Raw genomic sequence first — 14,601 nt, 5'->3', positions numbered from 1 at the left:
CAGGCGGCGTGATAGCCCGAACACCTTACAAGATTAGGTACAGTTATAGCCACAAAATCTACATGCAGTCATGGACAATTGATCGCGGAACGCAGGCCCGGAGATAACTGTTCCCTCACCTGGCAGCGGCCCTATATAAGACACGGACATGCGCAGTTGAGATGTCTGGAGTGAGGGTGCGTGTCCCACTGCGATATGGTGAGCTCTCCTCGCTCGCACGGTTACCTTGTCGCCATGCCGCCAGAGCGCTACAAGCACTGCAAGTACCGCCGGCATAGCTGAGGGCGGACGCGTGCTGAGAGCAATGCAGCGCGTAATTGCTTGCAGCTGCGGCCAGTGCTTGCGTGGGAAACGCGTGCACGCTGTCGGAAGGCATACTGTTGAGTTCATGCTTTCTTCAAGAAAAACAGCGCACAGAAATGGAGACAAAAATAATAGCATGCCCCCTAATTTCTGATGGCACTGCATTGTTTTGCGTTCGTGGTGCAGTGGCTTGAGAATTGAACAATGAGCTGGCCGCCAAGAACACGCCTTTGTTTGACGCAGTAATGGCTGAGTCACTTCGCTGATTCTGCGCTTGTAGCAGAACAATAAATATACCACCAGAATTTGTCTCCGATGATATATATTAACTGTAAGCATTGTGTAGGCTGGCAGAATTCTAATATTCACAAATAAAGTTTGGCAGCTCCAACCATTCTATAGGCCAGTTGCCCTTGCACAACAATGTTGGGGGCCCGATTTTTCTTTTTTCGCAGGCATTTCAGTGCTTGTAGAACCCGAGTGGGCAGCACTGAACATGGTATTGGGTGTGACCTAGGTGTAACGTTATTTTATCGAATTACTGCACCACACATACAAAGCTATGTCCGCAATGTGACGCCGGCACAGATGGGGAGCAGGCACTCGTGTGCGTTGAGTACGCATTGCCCGCAGTTATCTCGCGCCGGCTTGCTAACAGTTGTTTTCTGCGCTCATGCGCCATGGCGAGAAGGCAAGCATGCGAGCGAGGAGAGGACAACATATCTCAGTGGAACACGAACCCTCGCTCCCGACATCTCAACTGCGCATGTCAGTGTCTTACACGGCAGCTGTCAGGGGATGGCACCGATATCTTCGGCCATGCGTTCCGTGGTTCGTATTTCAATTGTCCACAACTTTACGTCCGTTCGCTCAACACACAACAGTGCCCCTGTGTTACACAGATTGGCCTATTTATGATTGCCCAGTTGCAATATAACCCTGACCAATAGCGCAAACTCCGCACAACTACTGTTAACGTAGCCAGGTACTACCCGCTAGAGAGTAAACGTTACGCCGCCAGTTAAGAAAAAAATTGAAGCACAATTCTCGGATGATTACCTTTCAATAAGTATTCTTTGGTTTTAGAAAATTGCTTGCCAATATCTTACAGGCATCCACAAAAAAAAGGATTCCTATACGGACAGCTGTTACATCGCATTTTACTACAATTGTGATAGGCCAGAAAGGTAGCAGGCAGGCCTTGGAGACCGGTACTGGTGTCCAATGGATGTTTCACAGAAAGCATGACTGCGAGGTTCATTGAAAAACGAACTAGACGGGGCGAAGCAATTAGTTGCACGCCAGCAAGGCGCTGACTTCCAACTGGTATTGCTTCAAGAAAACGAGCGCTACAAACCAGGACCGAAAAAACGGAGAACGACGAGACAGGTCCGCTGTCCGTCTCGTCGTTCTCCGTTTTTTCGGTCCTGGCTTGTAGCGGTCGTGTTCTTGAGGCAATGAACCAACCAGCCCACAGCATATTTTACTAATGCTAAGTGATAGTTTAGGAGGAAACCTGCGCGATATTCCCAGTTACTGATTAAATTGCCAGTTATCAGGCAGTGCCGAGAATTCACTGAGTCCTGTTTGCAAGGTTCAAATAGAAAAAAAGTGCACGGGCTGCGATATTTCATGAACCACGGTGGGCGGCACCAGTTTGCAGTGGCAAGTCAAAAGCTAGATGCCACCCGCAAGCCCGCGGGAGCAATTACATTGGGAGAGCATATAGGGAACAGCTCGCCACCAAAACTAAATGCTGGACCGCAGGCCGCTGTAGGGACACAGTACACATTACATTTCGGAAGCCCAGATAGGGCCAGTCAGTTTATTTACAAGAGATGTGTTTGCCACGCCGTGGCTACAGTTTCATTAGGAGTTGATCAAATGGAACATGACTGCGAAACTGGCGTATGCAGACTAAGGGTGTCCTTAAACGGCGAAGGAGATCACATGACGGCAGCAATGAACAACTTTCGACGTCCGGGTGCTTCGTTAAGCGAAGGAGCGCAGTGAACGAACCCACTGCTAGGCTCAACAGCACTGGACAGCTCGGCACCACACAAATTCTTGTCACGTATGCTGAACGTGCGGAAACACTACCGGTCAGCTACGGAGGGCAAAGCGAGTGTCCGGAGTGAAAACGCGAAACTTCATAGTGTCCTGCTGCTGCCCCGCCCTAGTACACAGCTCAGGCCGTCGCGGGCACTTCATCATAGTCCCAACACAAACCCCGGTGGCAAGTCTGCAAGTGGCCGGTTGAAGATTTGCCGCCGGGCAGCGGAAGAGGCATGGTAGAGCCGCTAGGTACTCGCCTTGGCCGTCCGCAGCCTACTCCTCCTTCCCCTTGACGGGTTGGCCATTGCCGGGCTGCTTGGTGTAGGCTCGCAGGTAGAAGCGGATGAACATGCCGAAGAAGAACATGGCCTGCGGTATGGTGACGAGCATGTGGGTCTTCGGGTAGCCGCACTCCTTGAACATCGGTATCCCGCAGTGAATGACCATGATGACGAACTGGACTAGCTGGAACTGGGTCAGGTAGCGCTTCCACCAGAGGTACGGCCTCACAGCGGGGCCCAGCAGGGAGAGAAAGTAGTAAGAGTACATTACTACGTGCACGAAGCTGTTGAGTGTCAGGCCGAGTGCCACCTGCCCGTCCGGGCCGTACGCAAGCCCGAACCAGCCGTTGAAGACGACGAGCACATGGTGCACCACATGCAGGAACGACACGTGCGAGTCCTTCTTGCGCAGCACGAAGAAGATGGTGTCGAGGAAGTCCGCGATTCGCACCCACAGGTACCAGTAGCAGAGCTCGAGAAACTCCATGGTCATTTGGTCACGGGCCTGGAAGTCGATGCCTTGGCAGATGATGTTGTAGCCGCCTCCGAAGTACGACCGTATCAAGAAGTTGTACACGAAGTATGCGTTCAGGAAAACCATGGAGAGGTTGTAGAGCATAATGATAGGCTTCAGGCTGTCGAACGGCTTTCGGCCCTTCATGAACCGCGGCCCGCCGATCTTCACCAGGTACACATATCCGAGAAGCAGCGTGACGAGAAACTGCTTGCTGCCGTTCAGTGGCCAGTCCAGGGTCCGCGGGTCCCGCGGCAGGATGGAGTCGGAGACCGCAGCATCCATGCTTGACGCCATTGTGATACCCGCACACACTTTGACTGTACACGCAAGTACTGCTTCTTCCCGCTTCTCGAGCACACGCCCCGCCAAAACAGCTCGCCGCCGCCGAGACGAGTGATTGTACGGGGCTCCAGCCTTTATTTACTATGGCTTGAGAGAGTGAAACTGGAATAACGAAGGGGGCGGAACCTTCTCTCCGCTTTCCGTAATCCCGTTTTCCTCCTCGCCTGCAGCGCACTGCAAGGAGAGGGGGTTGGTAGCCGTGGCATTGAGGCCAATACGGCCTCTCGCTCATCCAAGGGGAACCTTGGGGCAATTCCGCGGGCAAACAGAATGGAAGCCCGTGTGTGCCATTCCTGCTGTGTGGTAGCGGCCGTGGAGAGGGTGGTGCCGTACGCGCGACACGCGCGACTTCCTCGTCGATGCAGGTGGCAAGGGCAAAGTGCAAGAACATCGCAAACCTTGACCAGGCTACTATACGCACGCGCCGGCTCGGGGCCTATCAGGGAGGGGGCTCTTTCGTTCGCGTCGCCCCCGGCACTTCGCGTAATCTTCCCGGGATTTTACTTTTTCTTATGGCGCACGTCACTTGCCAGCATGGCTCCGCACCTTTCCGTAATTGTAATTCTTGTGTAAGCATAGCTTCTACCTGGGCGGTTGAATGGCATATCCTAATATTATTAACACGGAAGTTAAAGTGACCACGAAAACTATATAATAAGGGCTGGCAGAAATTTCAGCTCGTAAGCATTCGTAATTGTTCTTTTTTCTGTTTTTTTTTAGAGGCACCGAAAAGAGAAGTGAAGGTGTGCCCCGGTGACGCGTGCGCGACTATCGCCGATCGCGGGTTGAGAGCACGCGTCGCTCATCGACACCGGCTGTGCAGCACCGTCTACTGGATAAGTGATAGCGACTTGTTAACACGTGCGCTGGCGGTACCCGCGCTATTTTCGCTATTCGCACAGCCACACGCACACACACAATTACACACATCAAATATCTTGCCATGCGCGGCCTTAATAGTTGCTCCCCTTCAGCGAGTCATGCTTGTTCGTGCTTGGAACTGCTTATCCACATGACACCACCCGATTAACCACTTCACACGCACTTATGTGGTGACTGCAGTTCGGGGAATAGCAGCGTCTGTGAAGGCCGAATTCATTTGTCGCCGTGTGTAGCCCAGAACGAGGAATGAAAACTCATTAAGTTTCACATATGTCGCAAGTGTTCTTGGTGCTTTATGTTCTTCCACATTGTTGGGATAAAAGGTATGTTAAAAAAACAAGGATCATACTGAAAAAAAAAAGCACAAAAATAAAACTGTCCGAACAACACACAAACGTACGACGGGAGGTAGCGCATTAGCGGCACGAATATTATCACGGGCATGACGAGGCGAAAGTGCGAGAAATCGTGGTAGCTCACCATTTTTCAAAAGGGGGCTGAAAGAAACTTCAGACATGGCACACTTCTATCACCCTCGTGTCGCCAGAGATTGCGTTCGATAATTCATGATAAAAAACAATGTATTCCTGCTGCATTTCCATCTCTCTGCGGCTGCGTCTATGCTTTTGGGTTGTGCTTGATTAAGAGTTCGTCCAGATAAAAACTTCAGTAAAAAGTATAGCTACGTCCCGTCGTTTGCGTGTTCTTCCATTAAAATATTTTGAGCATTTTTTATACGATGAACCTTCAACAACTTGCCCCGCTGTCTCTTCTAAAACAAGAGCGTTCACCTGAACTTTATCATGTCGCAGACAAGTGCCCCACATTACGAGTATGACGCCTGTATTACCTCATGACTAATGTTAGCGGTGACGCACACATGATGTTTCGCTCAACAAGAACCAAGTTTCAAATCGACAGTTTAAGTTCAAGCCAACAGAAGCAACGAATTCTTGTAGTCGATTCTATCGTTAAGCGAGCTCTGCGTTCTGATTTGAATGAACGACGTCTGAAAATCTACAGATACAAATATTCTGATGGGAACGTTGCCGGATGCCACAGTGCCCCGAAGTAGTTCGTATTGTACACAGTTTAGCTGGGATGGGAGGCGCGCAGTAGTAGAGAGCTGCGGATCAATTTTGACCACCTGGCGAACTTTAACGAGCGCCGAAATATCGGCACACGCTCGTTTTCGCGTTTCGCTTCCATCTGAAAAGCAGCCACTGCGCGGCCGGGATGGCACTGGCGTCCGTGGGCGCACCAGCACAGTGCCTTAGTCACTGAGTCGGTATTTCTCAGCACCTCCCCCATGATAGCTTTCTTTGCTCTTTTTTTTTTTAATGGGAAGCGTGTCTTGTTGAATGCAGGCATGTTTTTCGGCCATGATGTTTTTCGCCGCAATTTCGTTGGAGCCGGTTCTCTAACATCGCTCTCTTGAAGCGTATTTAAGCCCGCAGGGACCGCATAGTTGAAAAGAACACCTCTGAAACAACAGTGCCTGTAAACATTTCTTGCTGGCACCGGTGAAGAATTTCACGAGTCTAACAATGTGTTTAACGCAAAGGAACCCGCGACACATTTCACGTGGGACATAGACGTGACTTTCGTCCTAATACGGCTACTGTAAAAAATGATCATCATGCCAAATTTCACAGAGCTTACTACAATAGAGATGGCTTTAGTCACCGTGAAACTCACGTTTACTTTAGCAGTGATCATCAAAATTCTATACAAGTGCCAACAGCGCATGGAGGCTCGACAGGCCGACGGACATATACTACGGCTACACACCATACCGACTGATGTTATTTGAAACGTGGCAAATGAACCATACCTCAAGACGACTAATATTTACTCGATTGATCTAATATGTGCTTCCCATTCTTGAGCAGTGGGTAAAGGGGTCTCTTATTATTCTGTCTGCCTGTTGTAAGTTAGTATAAAGGGAGAATAGGCGAGCTTTATCCTTGAAAGCTGATGTAAAGCTCTACAGTTTTCCCGCGTACTCGCACTTAAAATGGGGTGTAATTAAAGCGGACTTGCAGAGACAGATGTGCGATCAAGATAGAAATGGAGCGTACGGCTGGACAGACCAGAATCGTGGGGCTCGTTTCGCACTCTTCCTTAATTAAACAAGAGGGGAGCATAATAAGCGTGGTTGCGACTATAGACCAGTGCCGTGTATTAGAAATTCACTTAAGAGTTCACCGGGCTGTTCGCACACCTCAGCAGGCAAAAATAAAGTTGATTGTGCAACATTAGCTTTTCAAATTGACGCTTATACCCGGTGCCTTGGCATAATAACCAACGTTTTTGTTTTCGTGACAACACCTCATTCCCTTACGTAAGAAGAAAACGACTTTAGAGGGCGAGGTAAAAAACGCCTTTGTGCTATTGTAAAAGACGGGCATCTCGTTGGGTTTTTCTGCGAATTAATTTCGGACCACAATTATTAGTGCGTAAGCAGTAGGAGGCGCAAACGCACCGGATCTGTTTGTATACAGTGATGGGCGAGAGCGTCCGGCACATCACGGCTGCGTAGGACTGCGTCGTACCGCAACCAATCAAAGAAAAACACAAAAAAAAAAAAGATGCTGGAGCGCGCTCTCGGCTCGAGCGGTTCACGGTCGTCGCTCTCTTCAGGGAAACAAAAGAGAAGCATGTGGTCACGTGGCCAACATTGTCACTGTCGATGACGGCGTGACGCGACCCACGGAAGAGCAGCCGAAAACTAAGCCGGGTTCTTCTTCTTGTAGATGATATCGTCAGTTTTCATGCACGATGCTTTGCAAATTTACAAATCGTAAATAACCAGGGAAGGCGTTGGCGAGTTGGAGCGAAAGCTTTAGTCCTTTTGTCGGAACGTTGGGCGGAGGGGCGTGAAAGAGGCGTCTGAAGCAAACTACGGGATGCTCGAGCATCTTTTACCGCATTCATAATAGCTTTGACGATCACATTACCTTACAAACTGACACAATTGGTGTAACCATTGCCCCTTAACATACTCATGTGCGAAATAATCTTTTAGCCGCAAAAATTACATTCTAACTAATCGAGCAAGTCAAGCCAGGTGTCCTAACAAATCTGTCTTTACGCACCTACAGATCTGAAACCCTTCTTCCCCGTTTTTTTTTTTTTTTTTTTTTCAGATTCATACGACACGTGGCGCTTCCTACTGATATTAGACACCAGCTATGGCCAAGCTAACATAGATTTTTCGAAGGAAGAAATAAAAGTTAAGCAAATAAACGACAGAATGAGGAAAACGTGGACAGAGAGAAAACAGTGAGGTGTACGCGTTCGCTGCGACTCAAGAGGGGGGTCACGTTACAGACGGCGTGAGAAGCCGTGCGTGAAATACGTCGTTGTAGTTTTTGTAGCTTGCGGAGTTTTGAAAAACGTGTGCGCACACCGCGCCGTGGGCGGGTGCTCGCTCCGCCACAGTGCTGCGTCAAAACAGTCGCTACGCGGGCTTTTAAGCGCTTACAAGGATGTGGCTCGCGGTCGACGTTCTCATTGGGCAGTTTTCCGTTGCCTTTGTTTGCGTCTTTGCGGCGAAAAGTGGTCTGAGAAAACGGTTTGGACCAGCGCACGCTGCCTCGTACGCCAGCCATGCTGGGTTTGCCCGTGTTACAACTTGAGAATAACTTTCGTGTCTAAGTTGTGCAGAGTGTTTCTGTAGCCAGGGAAGCAATCATGCACGAGTCGTGCGTACACGGTAGCACGTCGAACAAGCAAAGTGTACGTAAACAGACCCACTTCACAGCATGACGGTACAAAGACGCGGTGACGCGGTCGTCGCGACGAATGCCGTGAAAATACGGGTGGCAATGACTTTTTGAGTGATCTACGTCGAAATAGCGGTGGTTGGGAAGCTGAAGGCATCCCAGCGGCAAATGGCTGCAGTTTCACCCCAAGTCCTAAATACTGCGTATAGATCGATACTAAAAGTCTTACAATTCAGGCGGCGCCTTGAACAACAAGGGCTTTATTTTCGGGCTCAATTGTAGTTGCTCGTATGGCAAACTGAAGACGCGCCCTGAAGCATAGCACACAGGCGACGACTCTCTCCTATCATATTTAAAAATGGTCGAACGTTTGTACGACTGTATATACTTGACATGAAAATCCCGTACCCTTGCGCGGCCACATAGAGTCATTAGGGCAGATAAAAGAAATGAAAATTTCTCCGGCGCGTTACTCAACTTAAATGGATCACAAGAAAAGCGGGCAGCAAATTCGTTACCTGAAACGTGACTGATCAAAGTGTGCCTAGGCCATCCAGTAAATGGTGAGGCTTTCATGGTACGCAAAAAAAAAAGAATACGTCTCCTGTCAATGCCATGGGTGGTAAACACCACATTTTATAAAATAGCAATATTATTCACCTGAACCTTCATATGACCCGGCGTGGTGGCTTACTTGTTGGTTCTTAATCTTTGAAAATTGAAAAGAGGATGCACGAGCTGAAAACTTCGGAGCCTTATTCTTATAGAGCTGAATATCCTGATATAGCCCGGCTTGTCGCTTAACAACTACCGTCACACGCTAGCAACATCGGTATAAAACTCGCCCAACCGAGCCTGTATCAAAGCCCCAAAGAACCCCCTGATAAACCAGAAAGAGAATTACAATGTCGGAAGGATTAAAAATAAACAAACGCGAGAGTAAAGCACGCTAAAAAAAAATTCAGATTTTGTTGGTCTTACGCTACATGGGCTGTGAGGTGCGCCGTAGTGGTTTAGGCCGCCTGGTAGCGAGCAGTAGCCGCCCGGTTTTCGAGAGAGAGAGCAACCTTCAATTTGCTCGTATTTTTACTGCAGAGCAGTATATGTCTAACCCCCCAGTTTTCATTCCGGTGTCATCGATTTACTCGTCGCAGTTCCGGGGCTCTTTCACAACTGTTTTCCTTCTCGCCTCCACCGATGCGCCCTTGTAAAGTTGCGCAGACGGCAGCTATTAGCCATATGCGGCTATCAGATGATTGCGAAAAATAAACTGAAGCACGGATGGGCGTTAAAAAATGCCCTGACGATTACTACAAATTGTGCACAGCAGGAGCTGCAGTCTTCTCGGTCACGGCGCATTTCTACTGCGTCTAAGGAAGTGTTCGCGTGATCAGAGAACGTACGACGGCATGCGCTACTCCGCTGCTACCTTGCAGTGCACCGCCGCCGCCGGCCAGCATGTTGCAAATCGTGTTCGAATCTCCCGCGCAAATTTCCCGTGGTTCGGATTAGCCCCGCGCAAGGGAGAAGCGAGCATGTTGTTGCATATCGTGTTTTAACCTCCCGCGCAAACGTCAAGAAGTTTGGATTAGCGGAGAAAGGAACAGCGTCTGGGGAAAGTGCAGGGGGAGGGCGCTCCTTGGTGGCGACACATGAAACGTGTGAAAGAAAGGCAGTGAGAGAGATGGCGCGGTAGCCGCACGTGACGTACTCCACTTCACCCTTCGCTAGACGCTCCTCTCCGTTTTCTTCCTTTCGTCGCTGCTGCGCTCGCTCACTCGGTTACGCAGACATAAACAGATGCCGCTCCCGCGAAGCCCAGGTAACGGCTGCCGAAGGGCTGCCCCCTAAAACGACTGAAACCCGCCGTCGCGGCGTATGTCACTTCTAAGCACGCGTACATGACCGGTTCCCGGTTTATGCGTGCGCAGTTTTGTAGTGAAAAATAGTGGTAGGGAGGAGGGGAGGCGTGCACGCGCAGCTATGGGTTTCATGCCCGTACTGATGGAAGGCATGTCTGTTGTGCTGGTACGAGATTTAAACGCGGACGTTAAACTCTTTTAATGGGACGTGTCCGGAGTCCATAGTGGTAGAGCGGATTGGGTTTGTGTGTTAGGCTAAGTTCAGATTACCGACGCAAAACCCATATCGGGATCTATGGACGTAAAAAAATGCCATGTCACACACTTCGGTTAGCTGAGACATGAAATAACGTCATTCTTTTGGTCATTGCGACAGTTGCGGCAACAGTCTGAACCCGGCCTTGCACAAACAGTAAGATGCTTACGACGCGGGAGGGAAACAGACAGTTCCATGTTTATCTGCAAGAACAAAGCTTGGATCCGTCAGAGGGTCATTCAGCTAATGGCCTAGGAAATATGCTCCATCGCAAATTACGACAAACGTGTTTTGTTTCGTGCGCTCCGTGGACTGCGTCCAGCTTTGCAGGTCATGATCCTTCTTCACAGAGTGGAAAGGCACTAATTTTTTTTAAATTTAGAAGTTAAATAACTCTTTTATTTTTGCATAGATCTTGATATTTCCTTTTCCGTCGATCTCTGCACGGCACGAAGAACAGACGTAAAGACAGAAAAGTACCTAAAAAAATCGTTGCATCTAGAGGTCCTTTAACGTGTACCGGAAACTCGACACACGGACGTTTTGGTTGCTCGCTTCACCGAAAAAAACGGCAGCCGCGTCCGGGATAAAACCAGCATCTTCGGGCTCAGCAGTACAACACCTTAGGCAATAACTGAACCAGTTAATAAAAAAAAGTCAAGCATTTCCCAAGTAAGAGGGAAGATGGCAAAGTACGAATGCCCGAGTTTGCCCGAAGTTACCCGATTTGATCCGGAGGGGCGCTATGTTAAAGTCTTTGGCATTCGCACGTTACGTACCTCTCACTTGGGAAATGCTTGGGAAAGCGCCCTCGAGCGTCGGAATGCGGAGCCGACGAGCGAGCGCCCTCACGCGGACGGAACGCGAAGCGAACCGGCACAGCGGCGCGCCGCCCGCAGCTAAGCTAGCCACCTTAGCTAAGCCGAGCAGGAGACCGTTGCTACGCCGAGACCGTTGCTACGCACGCTCTCTCTCCTCCTCCGCGCCGTTGCTAGGGGAGAGGGGGAGCGCGGACGGCGGGAGAGACGCGCGCGAAGGCGCAGTACCGGCGAGGGGGAGAGGCACGCGCCGAGGATGAGTGCAAACCTAGCGGGGGGAGAGGCGCGCCAGCTGCAGAGCACGTGATGTCACGGCGCGAGGGGGAGGGGGGAGCAGACGGCAAAGGCGCCAGCGCGCGGTCACGTGGAGTGTGACGTCACGGCGCGAGGAGCGGTGCGGAGCCGGTGCGGGGCGCGCGCAGCCACGGCGCGGGAGGGCGGAGCGCGCGCAGTCACGTGGGGTGTGACGTCGCTGCGCCGTTGCTACAGACGCTCCCCTCCGCTCCTCGCGCCGTTGCTAGGGGAGAGGAGGAGGCGCACTGCGGACGGCGGAAGGTTCGGGGTCGCTTATAAAGTACATTCGTACTTAAAAGTAACTTGCATACGAGTGACCCGTGTCTTAGTAAAGCTAACACCAGCGATGGCGTATGCATAAACAGGACCCAACAAAAAGGTAACTTGTAGCAACAAAGATGTAAGTAAAACTGGCTCTTTTACTACAAGTCAGCAGGGGAAACAGTAGAGACGAGTCTAAAAGCAGATAACAAACCTAACCGCCAAATTTACCCTTGTTCACTCATATGCTCGCTCAAAGTTCCCTTGCAACACTTTTTCAACTTAAAAAAATGAAGTACTCTTAGGTCGTAGTCAACAAGCGCGTCCTTTATCTACTTTAACTGGGCGGCCACGGCGAACCCAAACCAGACAGTGACGTATGCAGGTCCGATAACTTTGGAATTGGCCCAAATGATTCTCTTTTTTTAATTTCTAGCTCTGGGTATTGTTTTCGTGCTTGAGTGACGTTACTATAGCTATATCGTAGCTATTAGGCCGTGTCCTTTCACTTGCAGCAATGAACGCATTCGTCGGCCACTTTTGAGAAAATCGCAACAGCGAAGCCTGCACCAGAAGACGTATCGGCTGCGAGGAGCAAACCACGCAGAGCCGCTATGTGCTGGAGATAATTATAGCTTTCAAAGTGCTTCCAGACACAAAGAAAGAGTGCGGGCGTTTATCGGCAGTGTCAGGGGCCCTTTAACGCTTTGAACCCATAGTTCGTGTTACAACTTACCACGACGATTTTGGCAACTTTGGTAACCCGGCAAACATATATTGTTGCAAAAGTGTACAGGTGGCTGTTGGGTGATAAACGGTGGTACTATTGTCAGGCGGTCTAAATTAATCCGTAGCCACGGAGTAACATATATCTTCGTCCGTGTCCGCAGCCCTCGACTAAGTGCGCGCCACCACAAGGAAATTGAATGAGCCTCGCCGGTCAAACTTTACGCGTCTTTCGCCACGTGGATGATTTATTAGTTCTCGTCGAGCGCTCAACATCTTCGGAAAGCGAAAAAGGTGCAATGCATTCTGAGATTGTCCAAATTACCCCTAGATGACTCTAGAGTTTCCAACAGCGCACATATCTTCATGAGTTCGTCACCACGTGCACGCGATACTGCCTACGCTTCTCGGCGTTCGAATGTCTCGCCGGATATTACGTGCTCAGGTATCCAGTCGATGTTCTTTTACTCTGTCCATGGCGACATGCGGCAAGGACGCAGTATCAAGGGCAGGTTGCAGGCGCGTTAATATGTTTAGTATTTAGAGTCTGCCGCGATCCCTTCCCCCGTTCTGCCCGCGGTAGTAGGGGAACTTGTAGAACCCGTGGACGGGAGTGGAACCCGTGGTAGGAGTGGAACTTGTTTTGATGAACAGGAGTCGGCCAAGTTGAATGATTACTACAGAGAGAGACAGCAGTGGACGCTGTTGCCACGCTCTCCTGCAAAGCTTTTTTGTTTTGTGCGCAGCACCTTGGCGGCCGCTCATGTGGTTTGACATCGGCGTCGTAACCGAGCGAACGAAGACGGAAAGAAAACGGCGGAGGAAAGTGTGGCAAAAGTGTGAGGGGAAGGCAGTATGCAGAGCCCGCACGAGATGCTCCTCGGCGGTGACGGGTAGCAAAAGTTTAAGTGGGAGACAGTGCGACATGCTGGGCGGGGGCGACGCGCTGCGAGGTGACGCCATAGCACCGCGTGCTGTCGTGCGCTCGACAATAACGTGCGTTCACTCCCTGAGACGCAGTTCGCGGTCCCTTCCCGAGAGACAGTTCGCGCCGCCGACGCACAGGTTTACCATCGCTGCTGTCGAGAGAACCCACGAGTGAATGCTGCCTCAACGCACTGCAGCACTCAGGAATGAGTGCTGAACAACGAGTGAGGCAACCGGTGGATGTGCTTCGCGTCGTCCTCGTTGCGTGGCTCATTTGAACCACGTGACATTTGCTCGGTAGGCACTAGAAACACGATTTACAACAACATGCTGGGCGTCGGCGACGCGCTGCGAGATAACGGTGGAGTAGCGCGCGCCACCGTGCTTCGATGATCACGCGATCACTTCCTGAGACGCAGCAACGATGCGCCGTGACCGAGAAGACTGCAGTTCGCGCTGCGCACAAATTTCGCATTAGGGAGTCTAGTAAACGTCAGCAGCCGTTTTAAAGCAAAGCTTTCTACCTCTACCCCCCAAGGGTTCTTTCGCGACCGTTGGTGTCACCAGAAAACTCCAGCGAACAAATAAAAGAATTTACTGGCACCGCCGGGAATTGAACCCGGAACTAATAGACTAACAAAGCGAGAGCCCGTTGTCTTACCGATTTAGCTACGAGCCCACGCGAACACAGGAAGACAAATGGTGTACTGGCCAAGCACGTCTACGGGTTTACCCGCTGCGTTCTCGCTGAAGGCCACTTGAAAGCGTCACGCGACCACTCACGCCCGGCCCTGTGCGCATCCTGCTCATGTGCTAAGGGTTACAAAAATTAAAGGAAGCTCACACCAATCCATGGAATTTCACTTTTAGTACGACAATGTGCTAAAGCCTGTGGCCTCCAGTGTTCACGTAAAAAATCACAGCTCCTTGTTGTCCGCCCTGACGCCAAATCAAAGAATACATTCAAATACTCCTTGATGACCAGGCCATCACTCCAAACCCCAGCATCAAGATCCTGGGCCTACATTTCCAGGCCAACACCAAGAGTGACGTCTCCTTGCAGCGCCTCAAAAACAGCATTAATCTAATCATACACATGATCAGGCGAGTTGCCACCAAGAAGCGAGGCCTAAAAGAATCCGGTACCTTTCGATTAATTGAAGCTTTTGTCCTCTCGAGAGTTACTTACGACAAACCCCTATCTTCTTCTCGACGAGGAAGACATAGAGATGCTTTATATAATGATTAGAAAGGCGGTTGAGCAGGCCATTGGTCTTCTCAAGAGTGCGTCCACACTGAGGCTGCTAAGCACGGGCTCCACAACACGGTGGAAGAGCTGATCGAAGGCC

The 14,601-nt window shown here is 50.5% G+C and overlaps 1 protein-coding gene and 1 pseudogene across 4 annotated transcripts in view; one reads left to right on the top strand and one right to left on the bottom strand.

Moving 5' to 3' along the window:
- The window catches only part of LOC144155365 (uncharacterized), a 205,452-nt gene that overhangs the window by 82,366 nt on the left and 108,485 nt on the right, over positions 1 to 14,601 (top strand). The window lies entirely within an intron of this gene.
- On the bottom strand, positions 2,100 to 3,567 carry LOC144155360 (very long chain fatty acid elongase AAEL008004 pseudogene; annotated as a pseudogene). Its single transcript, XR_013319559.1, has one exon. The product of XR_013319559.1 is annotated as a very long chain fatty acid elongase AAEL008004 pseudogene (transcript).

This window comes from Haemaphysalis longicornis, unplaced genomic scaffold, assembly GCF_048455015.1.
Source record: "Haemaphysalis longicornis isolate Haplotype H1 unplaced genomic scaffold, Haemaphysalis longicornis Haplotype H1 scaffold_1, whole genome shotgun sequence".
Classification (NCBI taxonomy): domain Eukaryota; kingdom Metazoa; phylum Arthropoda; class Arachnida; order Ixodida; family Ixodidae; genus Haemaphysalis; species Haemaphysalis longicornis.
The sequence above is the reverse complement of the archived record's forward strand: the minus strand, read 5'-3'. Positions and strand labels throughout refer to the sequence as shown.